We start from the raw sequence: 16648 nt of genomic DNA on the forward strand, positions 1-16648 counted from the left end.
GTTTATGGGTTATATATATATATATATATATATATATATATATATATATATATATATATATATATATATATATATATATATATAGAGAGAGAGAGAGAGAGAGAGAGAGAGAGAGAGAGAGAGAGAGAGAGAGAGAGAGAGAGAGAGAGAGAGAGAGAGAGAAAAGGGGGAGGCAGACAGACAGACAGACAAACAGACAGACAGACAGACAGACAGACATAGCAAGATATAAATGTAGGCCAATGGTTATTCTTTAGATAGATCACAGACAAAATAGAAAATTGAAAAACATGAAAAATATAAAAATAAACATTCGGATTTCTATACCTCGCCTCAAAAACATTTACATCACATTTATCAAGCACCAAGAAAAAACTTGTTTTTAATCCTCTGGAATATTCAAATGACCCCAGTAAAACTTCCATGATGGAGTGATTCCAGGAAGAGGCATTCCTTGTTTCTCAAACACGCCCGCCCCTTGACTAAGTTGGAATTGAAAGCACTACTCGTTTTTCCAATCACTATTCCTTCTGCTGCTGAGGTTTGGCTCGAAATGTTATCCAAAATTCTTTGCGGGATTCATTAGAAATATATTAGGTGAGTTCTTAATCAGACCTGGTTTCTCATTGATAGTAATCAGAATTTTTTTTCCAACGGAGATGCGTCCACCATACAAGTTATTGAACACAAACACACACATATACAGTAGTAACTCACACAAATACATACACACGCATATATATATATATATATATATATATATATATATATATATATATATATATATATATATATATATATATATATATATATATACATATACCAAGGCACTTCCCCTAATTTTGGGGGGTAGCCGACAACAACAAATGAAACAAAACAAAAAGGGGACCTCTACTCTCTACGTTCCTCCCAGCCTGACAAGGGACTCAACCGAGTTCAGCTGGTACTGCTAGGGTGCCACAACCCACCCTCCCCCGTTATCCACCACAGATGAAGCTTCATAATGCTGAATCCCCTACTGCTGCTACCTCCGCGGTCATCTAAGGCACCAGAAGAAGCAGCAGGGCTTACCGGAACTGCGTCACAATCGCTCGCCATTCATTCCTATTTCTAGCACGCTCTCTTGCCTCTCTCACATCTATCTTCCTATCACCCAGAGCTTTCTTCACTCCATCCATCCACCCAAACCTTGGCCTTCCTCTTGTACTCCTCCCATCAACTCTTGCATTCATCACCTTCTTTAGCAGAGAGCCATTTTCCATTCTCTCAACATGACCAAACCACCCCAACACATTCATATCCACTCTAGCTGCTAACTCATTTCTTACACCCGTTCTCACCCTCACCATTTCGTTCCTAACCCTATCTACTCGGGACACACCAGCCATATTCCTTAGACTCTTCATCTCAAACGCATTCAATTTCTGTCTCTCCATCAAATTCATTCCCCACAACTCCGATCCATACATCACAGCTGGTACAATCACTTTCTCATATAGAACTCTCTTTAAATTCATGCCCAACCCTCTATTTTTTACTACTCCCTTAACTGCCTCTAACACTTTGAAACCTTCATTCACTCTCTGATGTACATCTGCTTCCACTCCACCATTTGTTGCAACAACAAACCCTAAGTACTCAAACTGATCCACCTCCTCAAGTAACTCTCCATTCAACATGACATTCAACCTTGCACCACCTTCCCTTCTCGTACATCTCATAACCTTACTCTTACCCACATTAACTCTCAACTTCTTTCTCTCACATACCCTTCCAAATTCTGTCACTAGTCGGTCAAGCTTCCCTTCTGTGTCTGCAACTAGTACAGTATCATCCGCAAACAACAACTGATTTACCTCCCATTCATGGTCGCTCTCGTCTACCAGTTTTAATCCTCTTCCAAGGACTCGAGAATTCACCTCTCTCACCACTCCATAAACATACAAGACAATATATATAAATGTTTGTATTCATGTAAATATTGGAATGTACGTAAAACAAACAACGTACATGCAAATAAAGGTGAATGCTCTTTATCTTTTTCTTCAATGTAGTGCAAATACTAACCACCATCGAACTCAAAAGTCTAAACGACAACAGTTGTTGAATGTAACATGTTGATTTAAACTTTATTGTCATTATTTTATTATATAGTCAGTTTTACGCCAATATCAACCCTAAGTACCTCCTTAACTGTAACAAATTCCAAGCTGCAATGAACATTCAACCTAAATTACAAAAGCCGTTGAATGTACACGTGCAATGGCCACTCGTATACGATCCCTTAGAGGTATGTGAATACCTATGTTGTTCTCTACATAAAGTTAGTTATTTAGAAACCGACTCTCAGTTCGTATCACTTCTAAGAACGTCACGTGGTGATCTCTGCAGTGTCCCGAACAACCAACCGGACCCACAGCAAACCGCTTCGTTAGCTATATTCTTCAATGTCGTACACTGACTCATCTGTCTATGTTATTCCAGTGAAACTCTCGCCCTTTAACAGTAGAGATGCATTTGCCAGGTTTAAGTGCACCCAGTTTTAGTTCCACAAATATGGCATGGTCCACTATAGCAGCTAAAAAGACCACGTCCATGCAGCAATACCCGACGACACCTTCATAAAAATCTCTGATTGGCTTTGTGAGCAAAGGGATGTCCCTATACAGTATGATGATCTCAAAATCATACTTCTTTGAGCAGTACTCACTCATGCTAGCCACCCATGTAGCCAAAACTTTTCAGCTCTTTCAACAAATATTGGAAGTTCAAAAGATGTCAATGGACCTCAGAGAAAGGACTAATAGTGCTAAGGTTCAGCCTGCTGCAGACAATTCTTCTCTTGAAGAGAACCTGCTGTGTGCCCATTTGGGTACAATTCCTGGCAAAACCAATGTAAGACCCCCTCGTAATGCTAACATTTTCCTTATAATGGACCTGATGACTAGAGTTGACGCCCTTATGGACAACCACTTCCGCATCGTTAAGAATTCTATCAACATTTCAAATATTGACGAAGGGGACAATCATTCAACGCCAACTGAGGTTGAAGCTGTAAGTCATCGACACCTACTTTGTGACAAGCCAGGGCAGTGATGAAGCCACCCACCACCACCCTATGGCGGCCCATATCCATGCCCTAATCAACGCCCTCAACAGCCACTGGATGATGCCCATTGCTCTATGGTGTGCTACTACCATTCCAGATTCGAGGCTGCTGCTAAGAAATATGCTACCGGATTTTAATGGTAAAAAACGTGCAAGTAGACCATCGACTATATTGGCGACCTCCCTATCAACTAATCTCTGTTTTACATAATTCTGGATCTGATGTGGGATTTTTGGTAGATACAGGGGTCTTTTGTTTACTTCTACCACGTGACCCCTTCATTCTAACCCTGCTAATGTCTCACTGGTGGCCACCAGTGGATCTGCTATCCCAACCCATGGTTGTGAGATGTTGACACTGGTTTGGGGTATTAGGTACCAGGATAATTTCATCATCGGCGACATTACATCACCTCTCCGCCAAGCAGATTTTCTCGACCATTTCCACCTCCGTGTTGATGTCTGTTTTGTTTGCATATCACAATAGCATGGTTTTAGTGTACTATTTGAAATTCTGTATCACGATCAATTTTAGAATTTATTATTATTATTATTATTATTATTATTATTATTATTATTATTATTATTATTATTAGTTAAGCTACAACCCTAGCTGGAAAAGCAAGATGCTATAAGCCCAAGGGCTCTAACAGGAGAAATTACCAAAGTGAGGAATGGAAATAAGGAAATAAATAAACGATATAAGAAGTAATGGACATTTAACATAAAATATCTTTAAAGCAGTAACAACATTAAAAGAGACATTCCATATATAAACTATAAAAAGACTTATGTCAGCCTGTTCAACGCAAAAACATTGGCTGCAATTTTTAACTTCTGAAGTTCTTCTATCATATATTCAAATCGTACTGTAATTAGTATGCAATGTAATTCAGTTTTAATCTAACAAGTCTTATACCGGAATTTTATCAATCATGAATAATGTTTTCATTCTGTTTTTAACATCCGGAAACCCTTATTTATGAGTTACCAACGTCCAGTAAATTTGCCTCTACTCTTGATATTTGAAAGTAACAAGTGAATAAGACACGTATATATTTATATCATACAATTTCTATATCAAATTCATTTCTGGAATTTTAAATATTTGAGATGAATAAGATTTGATCAGGAACAACCATATTTATGAAGCTGAAAGATTGAAATTATCTTTATATATAACATGTATTCAAATAACAAAAGTAAACAGTAATATTTCAAACTTTTGCCGCGATTATAATGTAATTTTCGTCCGAAATACAAAAAACATAATGCAACAATGGAATACAAAAAAATATCTAAAAGTATCAAAGAATTGTCAAGACCGTAATCATTATAGAAAGAATTTAGTTTAATTCAGTTTACCATTCAAATTCTCGAGACTGAAACCATGCTCCCTCGAAAACAGCAAGGACCGTGGAAAACAGTAACGACAATGAACTCATGATAGTAGATGGCGCTAGCAGTGGTCTTCAGTCCCGATAAGTATGACTTCCAGATACAAGTTCCCTGCTTCTCTTTACTTCATCCAGCCAAGTAGCATACCGGGTATTTTAGCTCCTTGTTACAAGTTACTTTGCCCAACCAAATGTTATTCCATGTCTTTTAATTAATATTTTTCGACGTAGGAGGTTGTTATTAAGGTAAGTTAAAAGTTTGTTTTGTGGGTTTGGTGTGTTTTAAGTTTATTCCTAAGTGATTAAGTGAACAGCTATGACGTATTGTTTGGTGTTTGAGATTGGTTACATTGTGCAGTGTATGGTAAACACTTTGAATAGGACTAATATTATTTCTCTAGTGCGAAGTTCATCGGCTTTAGTGTGTGAAAACTGTTAGTATTTTAGTGTATTGTAATCCCTCGTGGTTTTTAGTGACTCGTTCATAGAGGTTGATGATTTTCGTGGAATAGCTTTTATAGGAGTGAATTCCGCTCTTAACGCTCCATATGGTTATCGTTAGTGAAATTCTTCCTCAGTATTATATATAAGCATGGCGCAAAACTTAGTATTAAATTAAAATAACTTAATTATGTTTAATTAAATCAGTTCACTTCTGTTATGAAATTTATATCCTGGTGCATTAGTACTGCTCGGGTAGATTCGAAAGTTTTTACCTACCTACACCGTATAAAGGAGTCAGTCCCTTGCAGTGTAGGATCTGAAAAACATCCCTTTATAGTCAACTTGCCGAGGTGGAAAGTACAGCTGTTGAGATGCTATAGAGATTGCTCTTCAGAATACATGTAATGTCCCCAATGTGGATATCGCATTCGTGAACACCTAGGAAGAGTGCGCTGTTTATTTTACATTATGAATAGGTCTCTTGGTTTGTCATTGTTACCTAGTTTTTTTTCTTTCTTTTTCTTTTTTTTTTCTCCAAGTAGTCTTAATATGCTGGTGAGATTGTGGAAACTTGTTAGGCAACTATTTAGATTGCATTTTAGTAATAAATTGTGGTATGTTTAGTTCTCATTACTTGTAGACTTTTTTTTTTAATTTCCTTTCATAACTGAAAATAGATGCGATTAAATTCAATAAAAATGGCAGGTATCGAGGGTTTGAATTAAGGTTAGACCTAAAAAGAACTACAAAACTGATATTTTTGGTTTTAATGTCGGATGTGATAAAATATAGGTTCCGATATATTTTCTTAAGAGAAAACTAAATCTGTTCATTCAAGCTGGTGGTAATCTGGGTTGTTTGGTGTTGTGGCAATGCCACATGACATCATTGTACAATGAAAACTAAAAATCCTTTGTGCATAAAGAATTCTTAGAATTTTCTGGATGGTAATTATCAACATATTGGAACAATTTCGGTTGGGTATATTGAAGTGTAGAATTATTAGACTTGGTATATACTGTTCAGCGTATAAAGTTTGGCAGATTCAATGTCAATCAGAACCTATAGGATGGCTGTATTTATCTTGGCAGACTTAATTTTTTTTAACTGTAAACTCTTCCGAACCATATTGTATAGTTAAAATTATTCTGAACCTTAGTGGCAGTGGTAGTTATTGGAATGTTTATCTTATAATTTTTATGGAAAAATTAATAGTACCTTAAGCTGACATTGAAACATTGGTATTCTGGCAATTAAGATTGGTATATTCGAGAATTGTAGTACAGAAAATTAATCAGCCCTGTTTAAATGCCCCATATAGTCTTCGATATTCTATAAGGACAACCAAGGTTGAAGTAATGTTTATCTATGATGGTATGTAATCTCCTCAATATTAAAAAGAAATTTTTTTTTTTTTTTTTTTTTTTTTTTTTTTTTTTTTTTTTTTTTTTTATCTGCAAACTTAGTTTTGGATCTGTTCATGGTTCAAGGTAATGTGAAATCAAAACTGGGGATGATCTATTGTTCAACGAATGTCTAGTAGTCTCTAGTAAATAAATTGCAAAAGATATTCCCAGTGGTCTGACGTAAATCATTGCCTAAGAAATCTCCAGTGGTCTCTAGTAAATCTATAGCACAGGTGATGTCCATTAGTGTCTTGTAAATGTTGCGCAAGGAACGTCCAGTGGTCTCTAGTAAATATATTGGGCAAGGCATGCCCAGTGGTCTTGCTACTAAGTATATTGTGCAAGGCATGCCCAGTGGTCTTGCTACTAAGTATTGTGCAAGGCATGCCCAGTGGTCTTGCTACTAAGTATTGTGCAAGGCATGCCCAGTGGTCTTGCTACTAAGTATTGTGCAAGGCATGCCCAGTGGTCTTGCTAGTAAGTACATTGTGCAAGGCATGCCCAGTGGTCTTGCTAGTAAGTATATTGTACAAGGCATGCCCAGTGGTCTTGCTAGTAAGTATATTGTGCAAGGCATGCCCAGTGGTCTTGCTAGTAAGTATATTGTGCAAGGCATGCCCAGTGGTCATGCTACTAAGTATATTGTGCAAGGAATGCCCAGTGGTCTTGCTACTAAGTATATTGTGCAAGGCATGCCCAGTGGTCTTGCTACTAAGTATATTGTGCAAGGCATGCCCAGTGGTCTTGCTACTAAGTATATTGTGCAAGGCATGCCCAGTGGTCTTGCTACTAAGTATATTGTGCAAGGCCTGCCCAGTGGTCTTGCTACTAAGTATATTGTGCACGGCATGCCCAGTGGTCTTGCTAGTAAGTATATTGTGCAAGGCATGCCCAGTGGTCTTGCTAGTAAATGTTATGCCATATATGGCCAGTGGTCTTGCTAGTAAATATATTGTGCAATGTATACCCAATGCTCTTGCTAGTAAATATATTGTGCAATGTATGCCCAGTGTCTTGCTAGTAAATATATTGTGCAAGGTATGCCTAGTGGTCTTGCCAGTAAATATTGTGAAAGGCATGCCAAGTGGTCTTGCCAGTAAATATATTGTGCGAGGCATGCCCAGTGTTCTTGCCAGTAATATTGTCCAAGGTATGCCCAGTATTCTTGCCAGTAATATTGTCCAAGGTATGCCCAGTATTCTTGCCAGTAATATTGTCCAAGGTATGCCCAGTGGTCTTGCTAGTAAATATATTGTTCAAGGTATGCCCAGTGGTCTTGCTAGTGAATATTGTTCAAGGTATGCCCAGTGGTCTTGCTAGTAAATATATTGGGTAAGGGATGCCCAGTGGTCTTGCTAGTGAATATATTGTGCAAGGTATGCCCAGTGGTCTTGCTAGTGAATATATTGTGCAAGGTATGCCCAGTGGTCTTGCTAGTAAATATATTGCGCAAGGTATGCCCAGTGGTCTTGCTAGTAAATATACTGTGCAAGGTATGCCCAGTGGTCTTGCTAGTAAATATACTGTGCAAGGTATGCCCAGTGGTCTTGCTAGTAAATATACTGTGCAAGGTATGCCCAGTGGTCTTGCTAGTAAATATACTGTGCAAGGTATGCCCAGTGGTCTTGCTAGTAAATATACTGTGCAAGGTATGCCCAGTGGTCTTGCTAGTAAATATACTGTGCAAGGTATGCCCAGTGGTCTTGCTAGTAAATATACTCTGCAAGGTATGCCCAGTGGTCTTGCTAGTAAATATACTGTGCAAGGTATGCCCAGTGGTCTTGCTCGTAAATGTACTGTGCAAGGTATGCCCAGTGGTCTTGCTAGTAAATATATTGTGCAAGGTATGCCCAGTGGTCTTGCTAAAGTGGCCTTGCTAGTAAATATATTGTGCATGACATGCCCAGTGGTCTTGCTAGTAAATATATTGAGCAAGGTAGACCCAGTGTTCTTGCTAGTAAATCTGTTGTGCATGGTAGACCCAGTGTTCTTGATAGTAAATCTATTGTGCAAGGTAGACAGTGTTCTTGCTAGTAAATCTATTGTGCAAGGTAGACAGTGTTCTTGCTAGTAAATCTATTGTGCAAGGTAGACCCAGTGTTCTTGCTAGTAAATCTATTGTGCAAGGTAGACCCAGTGTTCTTGCTAGTAAATCTATTGTGCAAGGTAGACCCAGTGTTCTTGCTAGTAAATCTATTGTGCGAGGTAGACCCAGTGTTCTTGCTAGTAAATCTATTGTGCAAGGTAGACCCAGTGTTCTTGCTAGTAAATCTATTGTGCAAGGTAGACCCAGTGTTCTTGCTAGTAAATCTATTGTGCAAGGTAGACCCAGTGTTCTTGCTAGTAAATCTATTGTGCAAGGTAGACCCAGTGTTCTTGCTAGTAAATATATTGTGCAAGGTAGACCCAGTGTTCTTGCTAGTAAATATATTGTGCAAGGTAGACCCAGTGTTCTTGCTAGTAAATATATTGTGCAAGATAGACCCAGTGTTCTTGCTAGTAAATCTATTGTGCAAGATAGACCCAGTGTTCTTGCTAGTAAATCTATTGTGCAAGGTAGACCCAGTGTTCTTGCTAGTAAATCTATTGTGCAAGGTAGACCCAGTGTTCTTGCTATTAAATATACTGTGCAAGATAGACCCAGTGTTCTTGCTAGTAAATCTATTGTGCAAGGTAGACCCAGTGTTCTTGCTAGTAAATCTATTGTGCAAGGTAGACCCAGTGTTCTTGCTAGTAAATCTATTGTGCAAGGTAGACCCAGTGTTCTTGCTAGTAAATCTATTGTGCAAGGTAGACCCAGTGTTCTTGATAGTAAATCTATTGTGCAAGGTAGACCCAGTGTTCTTGATAGTAAATCTATTGTGCAAGGTAGACCCAGTGTTCTTGATAGTAAATCTATTTTGCAAGGTAGACCCAGTGTTCTTGCTATTAAATATATTGTGCAAGGTAGACCCAGTGTTCTTGCTATTAAATATATTGTGCAAGGTAGACCCAGTGTTCTTGCTATTAAATATACTGTGCAAGATACCCAGTGTTCTTGCTATTAAATATACTGTGCAAGATACCCAGTGTTCTTGCTATTAAATATACTGTGCAAGATACCCAGTGTTCTTGCTATTAAATATACTGTGCAAGATACCCAGTGTTCTTGCTATTAAATATACTGTGCAAGATAGACCCAGTGTTCTTGCTATTAAATATATTGTGCAAGGTAGACCCAGTGTTCTTGCTATTAAATATATTGTGCAAGGTAGACCCAGTGTTCTTGCTATTAAATATATTGTGCAAGGTAGACCCAGTGTTCTTGCTATTTAATATATTGTGCAAGGTAGACCCAGTGTTCTTGCTAGTTAATATATTGTGCAAGGTAGACAGTGGTATCAATAGTAAATATATTGTGCAAGGTAGACAGTGGTATCAATAGTAAATATATTGTGCAAGGTATGCCCAGGGGTATTGTTAGTAAATATAGTGCTTGGTATTCCCAGTGGTCTTGCTAGTAAATATATTGAGCTAGGTAGACCCAGTGGTCTTGCTAGTAAATATATTGTGCAAGGTATTCCCAGTGGTCTTGCTAGTAAATATATTGTGCAAGGTAGACCCAGTGGTCTTACTAGTAAATATATTGTGCAAGGTAGGCCCAGTGGTCTTTAGTATGTTGCTTAAGTAATGCCCAGTTGTCTAGAGTAAATATATTGCGCAAGTTATACCTTGCTAGTAAATCTAATGGGCAAGGCATGTTCAGTGGTCTTTAGTCATTATTTTGATCAAATATGATGTTGTCTCTAGTTAATATATTCCGCAAGGTATGGCCAGAGGGTTTTCGTAAATATATTATTCAAGGTATGGCCAGAAGTCTTTAGTAAATATATTGCGAAGGAATGCTAAATAGTCTTTTACTTAATAAAAAAGTTTTTGGTATCAAAACATAGAATTATATTTCCTGGGTCAGACTAACCTTAACTTTAAAACTTATGAAAGTCTTATGTGGGTGGGTTTTCGGACAGTATATTATTCGAAACTTTTGATTAGCTTATTTTCTAGAATATGCCGTTTTCTGTCCTAATTTCTAAAATATTCACTATTTTAAACTTTAGTTAATATTTAAAGTTTGGAGATGCCGTATGTAGATTTCAGTTTTCACTTTCGGATTATAGTTAGATATGTTAAGTTTATTGGGCCAGCAGGAAAATCATATTTTATACTTGGACCTAATTTGATCCGCATCTTTTTTACATATAAACTGGGGTTAAGACATGAAACCGGTAGTCTGAAACAGTTATTGTCAGTTTTTTTTTAGATTTAAGTGCTCGCATTTTTTACCCTATCACTCCTAGACCCTGTGGCAAGAGTCCTCTTAATTGTTTGTCGAAATGGTCTTTGGGACCATCTTTAGTCTTCAGCACTTAGTACCTCAGCCAACGAAGTTGGAAGAGATTTTTTACCTACTGTTCCCTAGTTCCAAGGAATATTTAGTTTAGCTTTGGTTAATTCTAATTGGTGACCGAATAGCACCTAAGTCGCTCAAGTAACTTAGTAATAAAAGATAAAACAAAAGGTAAACTTTTAATCTTTATTAAATTCTGAATTTTTATTCCTGTAACTCTAAATATTCACTTTTGCAGGCGTGAAGGAAGTGCCATTTTACTAAATAGAGGAAGGACCTTGTGTAGCAAACAGACCCAACCATTGGACATCTTGGATAGATCCTATTCTACTGTAGATGGTGAATCTGAAAGCACCTGTGCAGTATGGAATACATGGTAAGGAGATTCATATTTAGGTATAGGCTGGAGAAAAGTAAATTCACTAGAACTACTCACTAATTGATAGCTAGTAGTTAATAGCAGTTTAGTATGAGAATGTAAGTGGGAATTTGAACTCTTCAAACTTGCACTTTTAAACCTGCACCTTTAAACCTGCATTTTAGTAGAGGTATGGATACTTGAATAGAATGGTCAATTGTCGATAGCACTGTAATATATTTTAATTTGCCACATTTACTATACAGATTTCACATTGGTGAAAATATTTAACTAATATTAAAAATATTAAATTGACTGTGGTCGAGGTTAAACCAAACTAGCCATTAATTTTAACATAAAACCAAAGCTATTTTAATATTAGTATGCAATGAAATATTTTTCCAGCTCAATACTATTTTCATAGGTTTATTTTAGTGATAGTGTAATTTTGGGGCTTTACCAGTATATTTCTTAGTTTGGCTGCTTAATGTAATCACAAAGTGTTTGAATTTTCATCGGCAAATGTAATATTTTCTTTGCAATTGAGTGAAATTTATTTGAAGGCTTAATGCATCTTTAACTTTGATTTTGTTCTAGGCTAAAATTTTTACCTTAATCTGAGCTTGTTTTAGGCAAATTTTTAACATACATTAGATTGTTTTAGGCAAAGATTTAACCTACCTTTTTTTTTTTTAGTTTTAACAATTTTTTAAGATTTCGTGGGTTAAAGTTTTAGCCTCTTTCAGCGATTTTGGAGTACTGAGTTTTAAAGTTTTTGTAGAATTTTGGATTTTTAGCTTTTTACATTTTGCAGTTTCAATTTTTTTTTCACATTTTACGGTTAAAGTTTTAACCTTTTTCTTAAATTCTGTGGTTTTAACCTTTAGATATTGGTGTTTTTAAGTTTTAACCTTTAGATATTGGGGTTTAAGTTTTAACGTTCAGATATTGGGGTTAAAGTTTTAACCCTGTTCTGAGATTGAACATTATTCTTAATTTGAATTAACTGTTAGTTTTTCTGCTTATATAATGACATTAAATTCTAACTTTAATTTTTAATCTGCATTTTCATCTGTTGAAAGTCTTGTCTTCGGGATGGGCAAGACTTGTCCAAAATTAGACATAAGGATCATGTGAAGCATCCCATTCGAGAAAATATAAAAAAGGGCCTCGTAAGAAGATATGAAAAGAGGGCATCACCTGAGTTGCTCGAAAGATATACAGGAAAAACACAGAATGCAAATGAATGTCTGAACAAAGTTCTGGTCGAAGGCATAAAAAAAAACATCTTTTATCAGAGCAACAGATTCAGATACCTTACTGCAAAAGTCATACAGTTCAACGAGGGCATGGTATCGAACACGGCTTTCACACCCCTGGGGGAAAATTAGTAGTGTCACAGCAGAAAAAGTCGATAGAAAGAGGAAAAAAAATGGTAATCATTATTAGGGAAAAGGGAAGAAAAACTCAAGAAAAAAAGTTATTTGCAGAAGAAGTTAATAGAAAAAGGAAGGATGGCAAGACGTATGAAGCTGGGGGGGTTTTAGAAACTTTCATTATATAGTAATATTTTTTTATAAGAGTTCTGATACACTCATTGTAGCAATGACTTTGTAAATAATTATTTCAGTAACCATAGTAAGTTTTATAATATAGTAATAATTATTTTTTATAAAAATAATTGTCTAATACGCTCATTTTAGCAATGTCTTTGTAAATAATAATTTCAGTAAGCATAGTAAGTTTCATAATATAGTAATAACTTTTTATAAAAATATTTGTCAGATACGCTCATTTTAGCAATATCATCTTTGTAAATAATAATTGCTGTAAGCATAGTAAGTTTCATAATATAGTAATAATTTTATAAAAATGATTGTCTGATACGCTCATTTTAGCAATAATATCTTTGTAAAGAATAATTGCAGTAAGCATAGTATGTTTCATTATATAGTAATTTTTTTTTTATAATAATAGTCTGATACGCTTGTTTTACCAATATCTGTAAATAATAATTGCAGTAAGCATAGTATGTTGGGCGAAGTGCCCGTGTAGTAGTGATTTATAATAGATGCCATTGTAAATTTAGTAGTAATAATTATATTATTTCTGTAAATAATAATTGTAGTAGGAAAATAATAGTAAAAAAAAATAAATGAATAAAATAAAAATCAAATCCAATATAATTTCTATGTATTTTTATAGTCTACCTCTCAAAAATTGGTCGATGTCGTTTTCTATTAGTTTTAGCAAAGAAACTACATTAGGGTTGTCTATGAAGTCTTTGTTCCCTTTTCTTATGTCCTCAGAAAAAAAAATCGCTTTTTCTCAGGTTTAGTTTTTTTGGGGAAATGTGTTTTTCTTTGATTGTCCTGCTTTTATGCCTTGAATATAATTTTTAGATGTTTCAGGCTATCAAATGATATTAGAACTACAAACTCTCAGAAGGTTTTGTCCCTAAATAGAGATTTGAATTTTTGGGGATTATTTATTTGTAACTTTCGCTCGATCATCAGCAGGGATTTCACAAAAGTTATTGCTAGGTTTTTTCTTGCTATGTGCTTATTTACTGTTCAATTTTGATAAAACTGTTTGCATGTTCCTGGTGAATATACCAACATGCCTACAGACCGGATTTCTATTAAAGACAGTAGTTTCTCACCAATCGCCAATTAACCTTTTGATACAATGGGCCCTGAATTTCACATTTTTTTTCATAAAATCATTTATTTTCCCTGTAGGATGATAAAACTCAGATATGCGTTATCATAGTGCTAATAACGCCTGAAAATTTAATTAGCCTGTCTTTATTAGTGTATTTTTGGCAAATATTTTTACGATTAGCACCCCTTCACTGTGGAGCCTACCCTTAATATCAATTATAAACGGACTTAGGGTAAATTGTCCTAAAATGATTTTAGGATGGTTGCATGAACCCGTGGTAGACTTCTAGGTTGAAAACTGTCTAGGTTCTTTGAAAAACAAGATCTGATAACCGGAGTTTGAGGCATACTTTGTTCTGGTAAGAGTCCAAGGGGTATACTTTGATTTAATATCGAGAATTAGAAAGTTTTTTCTTAATCTGGTAACTAGTTTGAGCATGCTATATGTTTTGGCTTTAGCTTTCAGCATGTAACCATGGAGTATGTTAGGTTTGACATGGTCATGGTAAGATGGAGCATGTTAAGCTGTGGCCTGTGGTATGATAAAGATGGAGTATATAATCTTCGACTTGGGAATGGCAATAGTGGTCTGCTAAGTTTTAATTAGATATGGGAAGATTAGTCTTGGGTTACTTCCAACCGGCTAAGGTTTAAGTTCAGACTTCAGATCTGGTGTGATCAGTTTTAAGTGTAATTCCTGAAGTTACTTTTAATTGTGCAAACAGTGTAGTTTAAGTTTGATTTATCTGCAACAGCTTTTAGCATTGACTTCTCTTCTTCAGACAATGATATATCTTTTCAATTGGCCCTACTTTCTTTTCTAGGTTGGTGTTAAACTAGGTTTAATTAGCAAGTGATTGAGTTTAGATATTTGCATGTTATTTATTTATCCGGTGAATTACTTATAAGGTACATTAAAATTGATAGTGTTAGATCAGCTGATGTCACTAGGAAATTCCTGTATTGGGTTTTATTTGCTTGGAATGTTTCATAAAATAACTTTGTTTAACCCGTTTCTAATATGTGCGGTTTCGGATATTGCAAACTATTCACTGGTCACACTATAATTTAGTAAGTGTACTACCTCATAAAAGTTATTCAATCATTTAACCACCTGCCTGTAAAAGGTTTAAAAAGCTGTCTGGTTTAAACAGCTGTAAAGGTTGAGGACTACAGTAGTTTTGTAATTAATTAGGAATATATTTTTGATTCAGTGGATTGTATATTATTGAAACTTGTATATACATAAAATCTGCAACACAATATTAACTTGCTCCTCTTTCAGATTCTATTCAACTCTGAAACCTGTTAGTCATGGAGTTTTAAAAGCGTATTATGGAAAAAATGGACATCGCCTCTGGAAACCTCTTACAGGGAACTAGTATAGAAAATCCGTGACGAAAAGGCTGCCATAAAAGTTTATCATGTACTGTACTATTACCTTTCCTGCGTTAGGGGATCATAATTTCTAGGTTTTGTCCAGGTATGTTTGGTCCGTAATTAAGTTTGGTCTAGTAGGGAAAAATTATTTGCCTAACAATTTTAATGTGTCCTTGCGTATGTTGCGTTGAAGTAGTTAAACCTTTTTGATCACTTGATATTGATGTAACTAATTTAAAGTAGGCCCTGCAGATCATTCACTTCAAAAGATATTTTCATTTAATGCTGTAGTTTGTGTGATTGGTGGGAACAGCCCATTGGGCTATAGCTATTGATACTCTATAGCTGCATGTGCCAACTTCTTTGTAAAGTAGCTACAACTGTATACAAAGTAGCTTCTATTGAATAAAAATTTCTTTATAATTGGGGTTAGTACCGAGTACCAATTTTGCAATTGTCACCATTTAAGGACATTGCCGCATTTAGACACCTAGCTGCAGTTGCTTAAAAACTTCCTACTTTACCAGTGTCATGGCTTGCTTTTTTCTAAAATTTTGCTTTGAAATTCAAACTTGTACCATTAATTACCTACAGGGTCTATCCCTAGATGATCTTAGGTCCTGAATGGCCTGAAAAAACCTTAGCCTGGTTTATCAAACTTGGACCATTCCCATCCAATATGAGTGCTAGTAATAATTTTGATTAAGATTAACCAATAAAATTTTGAAGGATACTTTAGCATAAGACACTGAAAAGTGTTAAATTTTTGATGAGCTAGTTGAAGTGAATGTTTCATTTATAGCTCATTGAATATAGTAATTATTGTAATTTTATATTAATGTGATATATAATTTATAATCTGATTTAAATCTGATAAAATCTATTAATGTGCAGTATTTTTAATCAAATCTGAAATACTTGGAACTTAGGGTATTTCCATTTCCAGGTGATACTTGAAAGACAACAGTAAATTTCTATTAAGATGCTCTTGAACAGAGAATCGGAAACTTATACTTTATAAAGCTACACTATTTGGACGTATCTTTAACATAAGTATCTTTTGGATTTTCTTATTTTAATTAGTTTTAAGGGTGAAAAATAAGAAAACAGTTCTCAAATTTGAGTTTGATTATATGAAATTCTGAAAACGGGCAATTTTGCTTGTGTATTTGTTACTCAGCTAATTTTTTTTTTTTTTTTTGTATCCTAATCCTGCTATCATTATTTATATACAGTACATAGGGCCATTCATCTATAATAAGTGAAGTTTTCAACTTGCTCAGGTTACATAATCATTCGAGGAATAGGGTGTCAACTAAGTATATATTTTGGATTTAAGTATAATTTTTGGAAAGTTTCAGAACCTTTACAAATGTTGCATCTACAAGTTAACTCCAGAAGTGGATTCTAATAGCACTTTATTTTCAACTATTATGACTTATGGTTTTACATACTGTTGAATTTCTATTTGAGTGTTTAGTTACTTGAACGATATTAATGAAAAT

The 16648-nt window shown here is 35.3% G+C and overlaps 1 long non-coding RNA gene across 1 annotated transcript; it reads left to right on the top strand.

Moving 5' to 3' along the window:
• Positions 1 to 4637: 4637 nt before the first annotated feature.
• On the top strand, positions 4638 to 16026 carry LOC137642287 (uncharacterized). Its single transcript, XR_011044728.1, has 3 exons — positions 4638 to 4751; positions 10981 to 11118; positions 15049 to 16026. It is a non-coding gene; the product is annotated as an uncharacterized lncRNA (long non-coding RNA).
• The last annotated feature ends 622 nt before the right edge of the window (positions 16027 to 16648 follow it).

The sequence above is a fragment of the Palaemon carinicauda genome, chromosome 6 (assembly GCF_036898095.1).
Source record: "Palaemon carinicauda isolate YSFRI2023 chromosome 6, ASM3689809v2, whole genome shotgun sequence".
Taxonomy (NCBI): domain Eukaryota; kingdom Metazoa; phylum Arthropoda; class Malacostraca; order Decapoda; family Palaemonidae; genus Palaemon; species Palaemon carinicauda.